At 39.1% G+C, this 12,969-nt stretch overlaps 2 non-coding genes across 2 annotated transcripts; both read left to right on the top strand.

Moving 5' to 3' along the window:
• The first annotated feature begins 3,287 nt into the window (after positions 1-3,287).
• On the top strand, positions 3,288-3,370 carry trnal-uaa (transfer RNA leucine (anticodon UAA)). The gene has a single exon. It is a non-coding gene; the product is annotated as a tRNA-Leu (tRNA).
• A 2,245-nt stretch (positions 3,371-5,615) lies between these two features.
• trnal-uaa (transfer RNA leucine (anticodon UAA)) lies at positions 5,616-5,698 on the top strand. Its single transcript has one exon. It is a non-coding gene; the product is annotated as a tRNA-Leu (tRNA).
• The last annotated feature ends 7,271 nt before the right edge of the window (positions 5,699-12,969 follow it).

Below are 12,969 nucleotides of genomic sequence, written 5' to 3'. Positions count from 1 at the left end.
GGACTTCAAGTTTTCTGTAGTTTTGCAAGCTTTTGAGGAAATGCTTGTACAGGTTGTTCACAGTTATTAAAGGATTCTCCTCCCTGCTGCCGTAGGAAGCCTCTCTCCCAGCTCCCTTAATGTCTCTGAACAGTAAAGCTGTAACGCTGGCAGTCTGCCGCATGCAGAAGCAGTTAATGTGCTTTCGGAAGGATAATCTGCTTCGATCTGACATGCGGTTTGTGATTTGGTGGCAAGCAGAGAGATGATTACACTGAGACAAAGATAACCTGGAAGAATTTGTCAAGCTAATGTAGATATAATGAAAACACATTCCGATATTAGGACTGAAAAATGAAGCAAATCCCTCCAAATGTTAATTCGGCTCATGTGTAAAGAGCGCCGCTGATGGAAGGAGGATGAAACTCTGAGAATCGACAGCAGCTGGGAGCTCAGATGGGATTTTAATGACAAAAGTTGCCAAATCTTTAAGGTGCGGTATTCATCTCTTGGTTTGTTTTCCTTTTTCTCCACCGAACAACATCCAAGACCACACGTATTTTCTTTCTCAGCAGTCTTGAGTTCAGAAAGTTATGTCTTTAGCGAGGAAGCGATGGGTGTCTCCCTCCACCAACCCCCCCCACTTGATTGCCAGGAGGAACTCAAAAGGTAGCCTTGACAGCACAGCTGAAATACACCCTGCATATGTATACAGCAAATAAAATGTTTATGAAGACCCTGAGAGGAGGGTTTAAATGTTTCATAGCACGTCTGCTGAGAACGCTGTAAAACAACAGCAGCAGCTCACTGACGGAGGCTGAAAATGTGTGGAAACCAGTGTGGAAACAGATGTTTGACTCCCAGTCTGTTTGTGTTTTCATTGTGAGCAACTTGTGTTGTTTTGTCAAACCTTTTCCAGGCAACAGAAGCAGAATACAACAACGTTTGCCTATGTTTATTTAAACAATTCCATCTGGAAACTTTGGACACTGACACAGTTTTTATTTAAGCAGTTTTCAATAATATATACATGTAAGTTCGTTTATTTTTGCAGTCTGAGGATAATGTTGATGTTTAACTGAAACTGAAACATTAAAGACAACTTGATGGCTCGATCATAAATGGCACCTAATTTATTGAGTCTAAGCTACTCAGTGGGTTCGATGCTGAAAAATATCTCCTTTGAGGAGGAAGAGTGAGGACTTCTGATAGCTGTCATTGATCTCTTATTGACTTCCTGCTCAAATGAAAGGCTCGACTTTCTGAATAAAAATGAAATATTACTAATTACTATTAACCTCCAAATGAAAATGATATTGTTGCGGTATGATAGTGAATGATTGATGAAAAACACTCACTGTAGAGAGTAATTTCTGTGGATAGGAATGACCTCTGTTACTGATCCTTACTTTAGAGAAGCTGAAGAAGCCTCTGACTGAAGATACTTTGTGTTTTTTATCACTATTTCATGTAGAATGTGTGTCGTGTTGTCCTACTTTGGTTATATAGCACCACTTTACAACAAAAGTCTTTTCTTTTCTGCCCCTTTGGGCTCCATTTTGAGGAAACATGGGATATCTTTCCACTGCTATGCAGATGACTGCCAAATTTATATTCCTTTAAAGCATAATAGCTTTTACCCCATCCATCCTCTATTAGAATGCCTTCCATGCCTGGATGTCACTGAACTTTTTAAGCTTTAATGAAAAAAAAACTATATAAAATATGTATAAAATGTACGGTTACAAATTTGGGAGGGATCATGGACTGATTTTAAGCAAATCAGCACTGTTGTACAGAAAAGTTTCTTTAATTTAAGGCAGATAGCAAAGCTAAAGCCGATCCTGACACGGCAAGACTTTGAAAAGGTGATTCATGTTTTTATTACAACTTATCTGGACTACAGCAACGCTCTTTGTGTTGGGGTTAGTCGGATTACTCTTTCACTGCTTCAGCTTGTCCAGAACTGCTGCTGCTCGTGAAATTCTCCTTATAGTATCTAAATGTCTGAATAGCCTCACTCCACCCTACCTGACCTGCTTCAGCGATAGCTTCCCTCTCTGTCCCCAAGATCTGTTGATCACCTGACTTTGGTTGCCCCAAAAACTGGGTTAAAGCTCAGAGGCGATCGGGCTTTTGCAATCATAGCTCCCAAACTTTGGAAAAAGTTACCTTTAGATGTTAGGCAAGCTTCTGTCTCTGTATCTATTTTAAAATCACATTTGTTGTCTTTAGCTTTTACCCCATTGTGAGTTTTTGAGCTCTTATTTCAAGTTGTTTTACTTATTCTGCCATTTTATGTTTGCTTTTATACGTCTTTTAATGTTCGTGTTTTATGTATGTTTTTAAATTTATATTTGACTGTACAGCACTTTGGGTCAACTCTGTTTTAAATGTGCTTTATAAATAAAGTTGGATTGAATTGGATTGGAAATGTCTTTTAAAAGCACTTTGCAAAGAGAAAACTCAACACATCCCATTTGATCAAACACTTGAACATGCAAGCTGGAGGAGTAAAACAATCATTAACAGATTAAGTTTTACATTTCTTACACAAATGTTTGCAAAGCTATACAATAAATGGTCTGGATTTTACCTTTTTTTCTTGTTGTTCTTGCACACATGTGGCTCACATTCAGTTAAGGCTTTCTTGAATGCATCCATATCTATACAAAGATTGTTCGTGTGGCTCATTAAGCTATAACTTGCAAGCTAACTGCTATTCTGCTATTCTGTCACTGAAAAATACTCGATTCACTCTTTTTTTATATATTAACCTGTTTATTCTGTATGGCATTGTGTTCTAAGGACTGTAAATTGTATGAAGTTAGCTTCTATAACTAAGAAGCTAATTGCTAACAAATTAGCAACACCTGCTAACACTACATAGAGACTGAGTAGTATTGGTATAAAGAAAGTATTGCCACTTCTAACAAGAGTTTAGTCTGTACTAAAATGTGATGGCTCTTGACAAAAAAAAAAAATAGTAATATATTGTGTGTCTCCAAAGCATATAAATCCTCGCTGCCATAAACTTCCATCGTTGGCCAAGAAAACACTGAAACGCAACAGTAAGCCAAATCCATATGGGTGACATACTTCTTCATTACACTAAGAGACGCCAGCTTCTACTCCATTTAATTACAACAAGACGCTGGTAAAGTCAAGGCCACTTTCTCAAAAGCATCTTGAGTCCTGGAAACTCATACACCATTAAAACCTGTGATTAAAAACGACACATGAAAGATTGTGAGGGTCTGTACCCTGTGAGGCCTACATGACCCCAAGGCCTACATGGCCTCACAGGTACCAGGATGACCGAGTGGTTAAGGTGTTGGACTTAAGATCCAATGGGCAAATGCCCTCGTGGGTTCGAACCCCACTCCTGGTAGAATATTTAACAGCAACCAGTACAAATGGTAAGCTTATGTGTGGAATTGCATGGTTTCCACCTAGAGAAGAGATGCAAAAATGCAGGTTTTATGACCATCTTCCACCAAAGGTTTCATTCTGACTCTTGAAAGCTTATCTTGTTACACCAAAAAACAGCTTACGGACATGTTAACAAGGTTAAAGGTGTAACCGGGGGCTCACACCAAAAGCCTTGTGAGCGACCACAGCCGCTCAAGACGCTCACAACCCGCCGCTTCCGGAAGCGGCCAAAGGGGCGAGGCTTATATGTATAGCAACTAGCATATATACATATATATAATAATCCATCCATACATCTTTCACCATGGATCGTATTCTTGGCAGCCTTCTTTGTGTTTCTTTGTGTTTGCACTCTGCCGTTTTCCGCCCTTTTCCACTTTTTTCCACTTTTTTTCCGCCTTTTTTCCGCCTTCGGAATCCAGATCGGCCCTAATTGGCTGTCGTCGCGTAGCGTCACTGCTCATTTGCATAAAGTTGAGCCTTTCTCAACTCTTGAAGCTCATGAAGCTCAGAACGCGCCGCTCATCGACTCCAGCTTACATTGAAAATGAATGGCAGCTGGCAGCTCACGCCGCTCACGACGCTTTTGGTGTGAGCCCCCGGTTAGACTTCAGCAGAAAAGACGTTAATCCTCTTTATAGATTGTCGTGTGTTGTGTTATAGTGCTTCAGTTGACAATATTAAGAGATGTTTTGTGTTGTTAATTTGCTGTAATATATCTAGAGCTCTGATTATTCACTAAAAGAAAAACTCACTGAGTTTTTTTTCTTAAAAAGTCACTGAGCTCTCCAGTTTCTCTGTTAAATGAAGCTGACACAACGACTTCCCCCTCAACAATCACCATACACTTACATTTATGTGTGTTCCTTCCAACTGAACAGCGAGAGGACACCCATCCTTCAGTGCTGACATTTCTGATGGCTGTTGGCATCCCAGAGATGAGATAAATGTGTAAAGCAGTGGAGCATCCAGGAGTAGGGGGGTGTCGGAGTGATTGAAGAGCCACTTAACCTCTGCCTGCTTAAACGCTCAGACGCCCGAGGATGCGAGATGATTCAGCTGCGTCAGATCACTAATCCCTAATCCATTCATTTAAATATCCTCTTATTGGTTGTGATCAGAGACCAGATGTGAGGCTGGTAAGTGGCATCTTCAGCATCAGCACTTATATCAAAGATTCACATTAAAACATCATTATGTTCAAATAATGTCAACTAGAATTAAAAGTAGGTCTCATCTGTAGTCAGTGTACTTTACTTTGAATGTGTTTTAGCAGGATAAGTAGCACAGAAATTTTCTGTAAGCCAGTCAGATTCAATATTTTCAGGTTGTACAGCATAAAAATATTCAATTTTAAGCATCTATGTTGACAGGATTCGTTGCAAACGCTGCACCCGTGACAACCTTTTGTTTTTTGTGGAGGCTTTTACCATTGAGGAGACTAACTGAACATTTATAGACTGACATACAGGTTATTTTTCAGTTGAGACAGCATTCTTGGTCCAAATCTGTTGGTCTGCTGGACCCTTTGTGTGTAGAAGAAACATGTTGATCCTGTATCCACATGCATTATCTTCAATTCAATTCAGTTCCCCCAGTCTCAAAAGTAAACTGGCCGTGTGCTTGTTTGATAGTTTGTCTCCTTGGATACGTGCTAACAGTATAAAGCAAAATAAACCCGTGTATCCTGTGTTGATGAAGGTTATATGAAGGTATAGAAGAATTAATAAAGATTTAGGAAAAACATGAGGGATGCACTGAAAACACACTGATTCACATCTATTTTCACATATTCATTCTATAGTTATTAAGGACTTTTTCTCCTTTTCAGTACACGATCAGCTTAGCGATCAGTTTAGCTGAAGGAACCTTTGACATGTTTGGGGTTTTGGATTAAACCATCGATCCACTGATTGGAAGACAAACCAACAACTGCCCAAAACTGGTCAACCTAATGTATCCTTCATAGACGGTCTTGTCAAAAAGAAAATACATCATTAAAACCTCTGATTAAAAACAACACATGACACATTTCACTGTTTTATTTTTTACCTAATTTTAAGACATGGTGAGGACCAGATGGTATATCACTGTCTGGATATGTAGAATCTAAGAATTTGGAGCTTATGTGGGGCCATTTAGGCATTAAAGGTAACAGGTTTCCCATGTTTGCTCAAAATGGAGCTCAAAGGGGCTTTAAAGGTACCAGGATGGCCGAGTGGTTAAGGCGTTGGACTTAAGATCCAATGGGCAGATGTCCACGTGGGTTCAAACCCCACTCCTGGTGGAATATTTATCAATGCAATCTTATGAAAGAGTGTTTGTGTGTGGAGTTTGCTTGGTTTCCTCCCATCTCAAACCATTATAAATCAGAAAAAGTGCCCGTCTCCCTGGGCAGTGGTTTATTGAGAATGGGCCAAAGTAGTCTGACCAATTCAATACTTTGGAAATCTGTTGAAATCTCACCCAGAGAGACAGATACAAGGCCTTTGGTCAAATGTAGCTGAATAAGCCTCAGTTAAGTTGAGTTTCATCACAAGTTGGTGACAGGACTGTCACACAAATAATTGCAATCAAAAATGTCACCAATATTTCAATACTTTATCTAACAATTACAAGGAATAACAGCCTGGGAATAAATATAATATGTTAATAAGAATAGGTATGTTTCTCTTTTAGAGTTTCTAAACAAAAACTGAACATGGCAGATATGATGTCCACAGGAGAACAAACTAGATGACGTCATTAAAAGTGCGTAAACACAGTCAAATTGTTGGAAAATAATGCAGAAACCTAGAAATATAGAAACATTTCCGTCGTTTCATTCAACAATATAGATGACGATTATGCAGAGATGACGACAATTAGCTCAAACAACTGCTATTATATGATTGTTATTAATGATAACTGGACAGAGTTTGTACTCCGGTGTGGAGCAAACGTTACCTGGTAGTTTGAATGTCTTCTCTTTGAATTTAATTTTCTGTTTTCATTAATGGGTGGACAAGTCAGCTTGATCCATAAGTCACTTCAACAGAGAGCGGTGAAATCTCAGTACAATAAAAATCGCAGCCCTAATACTTTCATAATTTTTCATCTGTTGTCTTGGCTCATTAGATCTACCTCTGGCTTTTACACCGAATGACGTTTTGATCCCTTTGCTGCATTAAATCCCTCAATTATTCACCACGACTCGTCAAAACAGCAGCTCTAAAAGCTGTGATTTACCACCACATCCAGCTGAATTAGAGGCTGCTCAGATGACAGAGGAGTGAGTTTGGTTTCAGGGGGACAAATCTGCATCTTGATGAGAGCAGCTGAAGCAGGCAGGGAGGGTTTTTGGGCTGTTTGTAATGATGGTGTAATCATACAGACAAGATGATGTCGTAATTGTGTAAGCAAGCTGGATTGTTGCTCATGTATGTCATCAGCAGACAAAATAATTTTATAAGGACTGAAAGGGAGTCAGTCAAAACGGTGCAAATAACTTGTATGATGGTAAAAGCTTGAAATCGACAGCTCAGAGACATGTTCATGAGCTCCTGCTGCTGCCATTAACCATCAGATAACTACGGTAATAATCCTGTAATTACTCAAAGTACAACTAAATATATTTTGATCTCTCAATATCTGATTCTAGCCAATCAGCAGCTTTATAGCCATCTCCAGCTAAGCAACTATAACTATAACTGTGTTTCTTTTCTAATGGTTGATTTACTAAGATGAGCAGTAGATTTAAATATTAAAATAAATAAAGTGCACTTTATTTACACTTTGTATCAAAACACATCACACAACCTACTTAACAATAAAAGGATCAATCAATTAGTTTGGAAAATGTGCAAATTGCAGTTCTTTGTCAGCCACCTGGCACAAAATCCCCTCATGAGCCCAGTAATGTGTAAATTCAGTTATGTTGCCGGTGACTCTGTGGAAGCTAAACTCCAGCCTCAGTCTGGCTTTAAGACAGTAGAGGGCGCTGCTTCTGCAACTGGAACCACATAAGAAGAAGATTCCCGTGTGGAAAGCGTTAAATACGACTGCTGTTGACTGCGCATATGTGTGTTTATCACTGCTGACCCGCGTATCTTGCGTTAATTTGGTACATAAATTAAGAATTAACATTGTTTCCCATCCTCCTTTCTTTCCAATCAGCACAGAGGTCCATCTAATTATATAACAGTCAGAGTCTCTGGTTTGGTTTGAAGCATCTATGTACTGTATTGCCTTGTTATTCTGCCAGGGATAAAAGATCTCATTACTCATAGCGGGCCTCCGGGAATCATCCAGCCCTCCCACAGATTAAAGTTTGAGCAGCTTTGGTGTAATTAGGTGGCGGTTTGTCCTCCTAATTATCAGCCATCCTACTGCGTGTCACAGAAAGCAGTCGGTCCACTATCTCTGCCTCTTGTCTTTCATTCATTAGCTGACGCTTCAATAAAAACACTTCATTTCATCCATACAGCGGGTGGCCATTTTACTCGAGTTATTTGAAACAGGAGCCCTGATCAAACAGCTCATTACCACAGATTAATATAAATGTAATTTACGGCTCGACCTTATTTAGGGAGTGTTTAAAGAGTATAAATGGACAGAGTTTAGATTATTCTGATACACGAGCAACCAAAAACATTAAAAAATGTGCTCCAAAGTGACTCATGTTGCCAGAACAATGGCAGATGCTGTAGAAATACAACAGGGGCACCGAATATTCGCAGCTAAATCCTTATTTTCGTGACATTTAAATCTCTACCTGCTGACCACGAAGGTTTAAAGCAGCTCACATCAAGTCTACAGAGAAGGTTGTCTGGATTGTGCTTGCTTTGCACCACCTTCCTGTTCCTCACAGCCCTGCCTGATAAGAGCGTTCAGAGGTGAGTTCGTTTTATCGAGGCAGTGAGGAAGCCGGGTCATAATAACTGATACATATCAGGACAAACACTGACTCCCCCGTGTGCATTCAGACAGACCGGAGAGGCTGGGGATGAGTGTGAGGATAATACATGTTGTCTGCTGGCAGCCATGTTTAAAAAGTTGTCCCCTCTGCAGCTATTTCTGCGCCTGAGATTAGCTCTGTTTCTCTGGAGGCTGTTATTTTTCTATTAGAGATTAAGAGGGAGAGGTGAGAAGAGTCAAGGTGCTCTTAAACCAAAGTGAGACTGTATCTGATGAACATTCTCAGCAGACTTCAAGGAGTTTTGCTCCATCTGTCACTGCTTTCCTGCTTTTTCTGTCCATCTTCTTCCCTCCATCGACCTCTTCAGTCTGTTTTCCTGCTGGTCAAACGGAGAGAGTCCAAGAAGAACTGGAGGAATCAAGGTCAGTGTGTGTTCTGGTCACTGGATTCAGGGTCCAGAGACATTTCACTGAGTAAAATTAGTTCTCATTAAATGGTAACGTAATGCTAACGTCTGCTCTACCCAAACCATAGGTCTCTATGGCCGAACCTGTTGACCTCGTAAGCCCCTCCCACCGCGGCGCCTCTCTGTGATTCGCCAACATAAAGCCTCACCTCTGAAATAGGTAAAAAAACGGTTGTTGTTTTATTTTAATCATTTTATATTTTTGTTCTGCAAACAATAAAACCAAAATCAAGCCAAAAGGATTTAATTTTGACATTTAATTTTCAGTTTTTTTCATTTTAAAACGAAAAAATCCGCTCTTTTTTTTTCTGTTTTTTTTAATACTCGCCTCTGACGGGGAAATCCAAAACATACACTGCCTGAATCACTTTGTTGGGTCCTTGGAGGTGTGTGTTACTACTTGTAAATGTTTTCATGTTTATATTGAAAGTTTTTAGTGTCAAATGTTGTTTTTTTCCCACAATAATTTTATTCAAACGGTAAATAAAAGCTAAGAAACTACATCCAGAATTCACATTGATTTATTTCCAATCTTTTCTTCAAGCGAGTCCTGGCCAAGAAGGCAGCGTAAGACAAAATATCGACGTGAAAGTTTCACGTAAATTACCAATTTCAAACGTTCGCAAAATGTGACACGAAGAAAAATAAAATAAAAGTGTTCATACCAACTAAAACCAACATATTTGGCTTCTGGTTATAAAACCAACTCAAAAGCCTTTGAATATGTGTGAAATGGGGTGTGTTTGTACACTGATGATAGTTTGAAGCTCATTCCAGAAATAAGGAGATATAAAGGCATAGAAGGATAGTTTTAGCCAGCTCTTAGTGCACCCTGGGAAGCTTTAGAAGAGGCTTTGTTGTAGACCGAGTATCACACTGGCTGGTGAGAAGTGGCAGGAGGCTGGAAACGTAAGCTGGTAATCTCCGGTTTACAGAAGGCCATCCTTTCTTTTGTAGAAAGGATACAGATACGTTTATAGATAATATCACTATAGTCTAGCATAGAGTGAAAGAAACGCTGAACTATTTTCTATCTGGCTGCAAATGGGAAGCATTTATGTTTGTAAGATGTTTATTTTAATTTATTAATTAAGTCTTTTTAATGATTTAGACACCAGTCTCACAGTTTCTCACAGGGTTGATCTTGTGTTTTTTGGTTGTGGTTTTCTTACTGTGGATTTGTGACTTCCAGTTTCCTGTTATTTGCTTCAGGTTTTATTTCCTCAGTTTGTTCAGAGTTCTTAGTTAGTCCTGCTTCCTGCTCCCCATGTGCACCTGCATTCAGTTGGCTAATTATCACCACCTGCCTCATGTCACTCGTTAACTCCCTCAGTTCCTCCTGGTTTTCCTTTGCTCCTCGGCAGTTTATTGATGTAATTTCTCTGGGGTACCCTGGCAGTCCGATCACTTCTCCTTCTGGGTTCGGTTCTCTTGGTCCTTTTGGTCAGTTTAACCAACAGGTAACTGTCTGTTTAACATTCAAACAGCTTTATTTGTCCTTGTTGAAGTCTCTCTGCCTGTTTTCCCTTCCTCTCTCAGGTTGGTGGTGACCTTTTACATGTTTCAGGTTATGTCTCAGAGACAAAGGTGTTTTAGGAAGCCTTGTTTATTGAGCAATGTGAGATCACACCAGTTAACAAACTCTGGTTGTCGTTAGATGATTTTATTATTATTCTCATCTTATTATTATTTTTACTCTATACCAAAAACATTTTGTTTTAACAAAGCACATTTACTTGATTGCTGTATTTAATTTTTTCAGTACTTTACTTGATCCTAGGTGTCTAAATAATTTTTTTTCTTAAGTCAATTTCTATGTTTTTGTAGTTTTTATAGCCATTTTCTGTCTACTTTGTGTAGCAGAGTGGTTCTTCAAGCATGTTATAGACTTACAAGGGACTTTACAACTGTAAATGCAATTGGCTCCAGCAGTGTATTGAAATATAAGTAATATGTGTTCAAATCACAAGTCAAAATGGCACTAAATTTGGCTGAATTCTAAAAAGTTTAAGTGGTAAAATGTGAGCCAAATGATCCGGCTCACTAAAAGGGGCCGAAATTCCTGGCATTTTAATGTTTTCAGCGACAACTCTAAGCCTTTTCCTCCAAATCTGACTGAATGGATTTGCTATAAATGGTCTCTTCCAGGAAGTCTTTCATATTGTGAGTCATATTGCTGCTTTTGGCATATTTTATCAGTACATGAGCTATTCGCTCCACTTCTTTTATATATTAAAGAAAAACCTTGATACTGAACATTTCTATTCATGAATCTCATCCTTTGTGTTGGGATTTTAGTGGGCTTTATATCCACAATTGGACACTGATAGACTTTGCCGTTGTATTTCCCCAGGTAAACTGATATAATAAGAAGCTGAATCCGCCTCAGAATAGATGTTGTCCTTATGATTTATGACAAGACAACCTGAGGGGTAGCATTTGGGGAGAACTTTGTATATAAATGTATGTTGGGCTGTTCTTGGATTGTTTAACCTTTAGAGATCTTTAAGGTTCTCTAAGACACAGAGACTTGTTTGAATTTAAATGATAAAAAAGCCTCTGTTTAGGTCAAGTCTCAGCTTAAATATTATGTAACTCAAATGCCACTTTTCCCACGTTCGCCCTAAACAACTTGGTCTATGCTAAGGTAATATGTAACGCTCTCATCTCCGTTTCAAGGCATTCTGGTAGTTATGTGACAATGACAGTCGTATATAATTATTCCAGTTGGAAGCCTCCATTTTCCTTCAGGTATCCCCTAAGCTGTCCCATTACCTTGGATTTCTTTAAGCTCTCTCCAACAAAAGACTCTCATTTACCCTGTAGCACACCTCCCATTCTCCACACCCACAGCCTGACATTTACAGAAGCCTACCATTTGTTGTTATCTCTCACATGGCGATGGTGAGCTATTTTCTGCTCTGCAGAAGCCTTTTTTCCTCATTCTGCTTCATATTACTGTTTTTCAGTTTGCCGTTCGTCTCTTCTGATTGACAGGCTCTTTAGAAATTGATCAATTTCTCCTTTTGTTTTTTCTCTTTTTCCACTTTTAAGGATTTATGTAGTCATTGTTGTATAATTCTAACAGGCGCAGCAGCAACAACGGTGTTTATTGTCCAATATAGCTTCAGTTTACCTATTTATCATGGTGACAGGCAGTGGGACAAAGATGCTCTGGCAGGGTAAGATTTACCCTGACGTCTGTTTTTGTTTGTTGGCGACTGATGAGAAGCTCAGAAAACTTCTTTATTAAGCCGAGGTACATGTAAAATAAACTCTCCAACCACAGATCTCCAAACAGGTTTACTTGTTGTGACAGTGGGATTTATCCTTTCCACAGAAGGTGCCATAAAGTAGGTTATTGTCAAGTGTTGCTGGAATCATTAGTGTCAACCCAACCCTGCTGACGCTTTAAAAGGGCAATATATTCACACAGCAACAAGCCAAGAGAAATGTTTTCCAGCTATAATTAAAAGCAGCATCTACTGAAAGGCACATGAATAATATATTTCTAAAGAGATCTATTTATTCTCAGGTTTTCTGTATTTGTTTTGCTCAGAGTTACAGAACCAAGTTGCAGCTGCAGATTTTCCTTTTTGTAATTACTCTCCTCCTTTTAATTATCGTTCATATTGTAAATTTTGTTAATTAGATGAGAATAAATTGGCTTGGCGCGTAGGAAAAGCATCTTTCATGAAGCTCCAGGCGAGATTTTGAGTAAACGAAAGAAGAGGCGTCTATATCACAGTGAAAAACAGTCTTTGCTAACTCAGACGTGTTCCTGAACCTTCAGACTGATTGAAATTCAGGAATCATGTGGAAGCCGGTGAGAAATCCTCTCCACGTACGAAGTGACAAATTGAAACTTAAGAGACAAAAAGAAAACTGCTGTGATTGAGCGCTCTGTCCACAGCAGAATGAGATTCCTGTTGAAGATATTTCTCCTCTCTTGTGCTTTTAGTTTCTTTCAGCTTCTCAGGAAAACACGGTTGGTAAACATGAGCTCACTTTTTAAAAGATAACAGCGTATTGTGTTCATTTCCAAGTGATGAATTCCAGTTATTTAACCTCACTCCAGGTTGGAGCTGAAAGAGATCCTCACAACTCAATATCACAAAGACTTACAATGAATGAATACTATAAATAAACCTGTTCCTACAACAAAAAAATATATTGTTTTTCAACGTCCGGTTGG

Source organism: Leuresthes tenuis, unplaced genomic scaffold, assembly GCF_036924035.1.
Source record: "Leuresthes tenuis unplaced genomic scaffold, fLeuTen1.0.hap1 SCAF_14, whole genome shotgun sequence".
NCBI classification, from domain to species: domain Eukaryota; kingdom Metazoa; phylum Chordata; class Actinopteri; order Atheriniformes; family Atherinopsidae; genus Leuresthes; species Leuresthes tenuis.
This window is presented reverse-complemented; position numbering and strand designations above follow the sequence as displayed.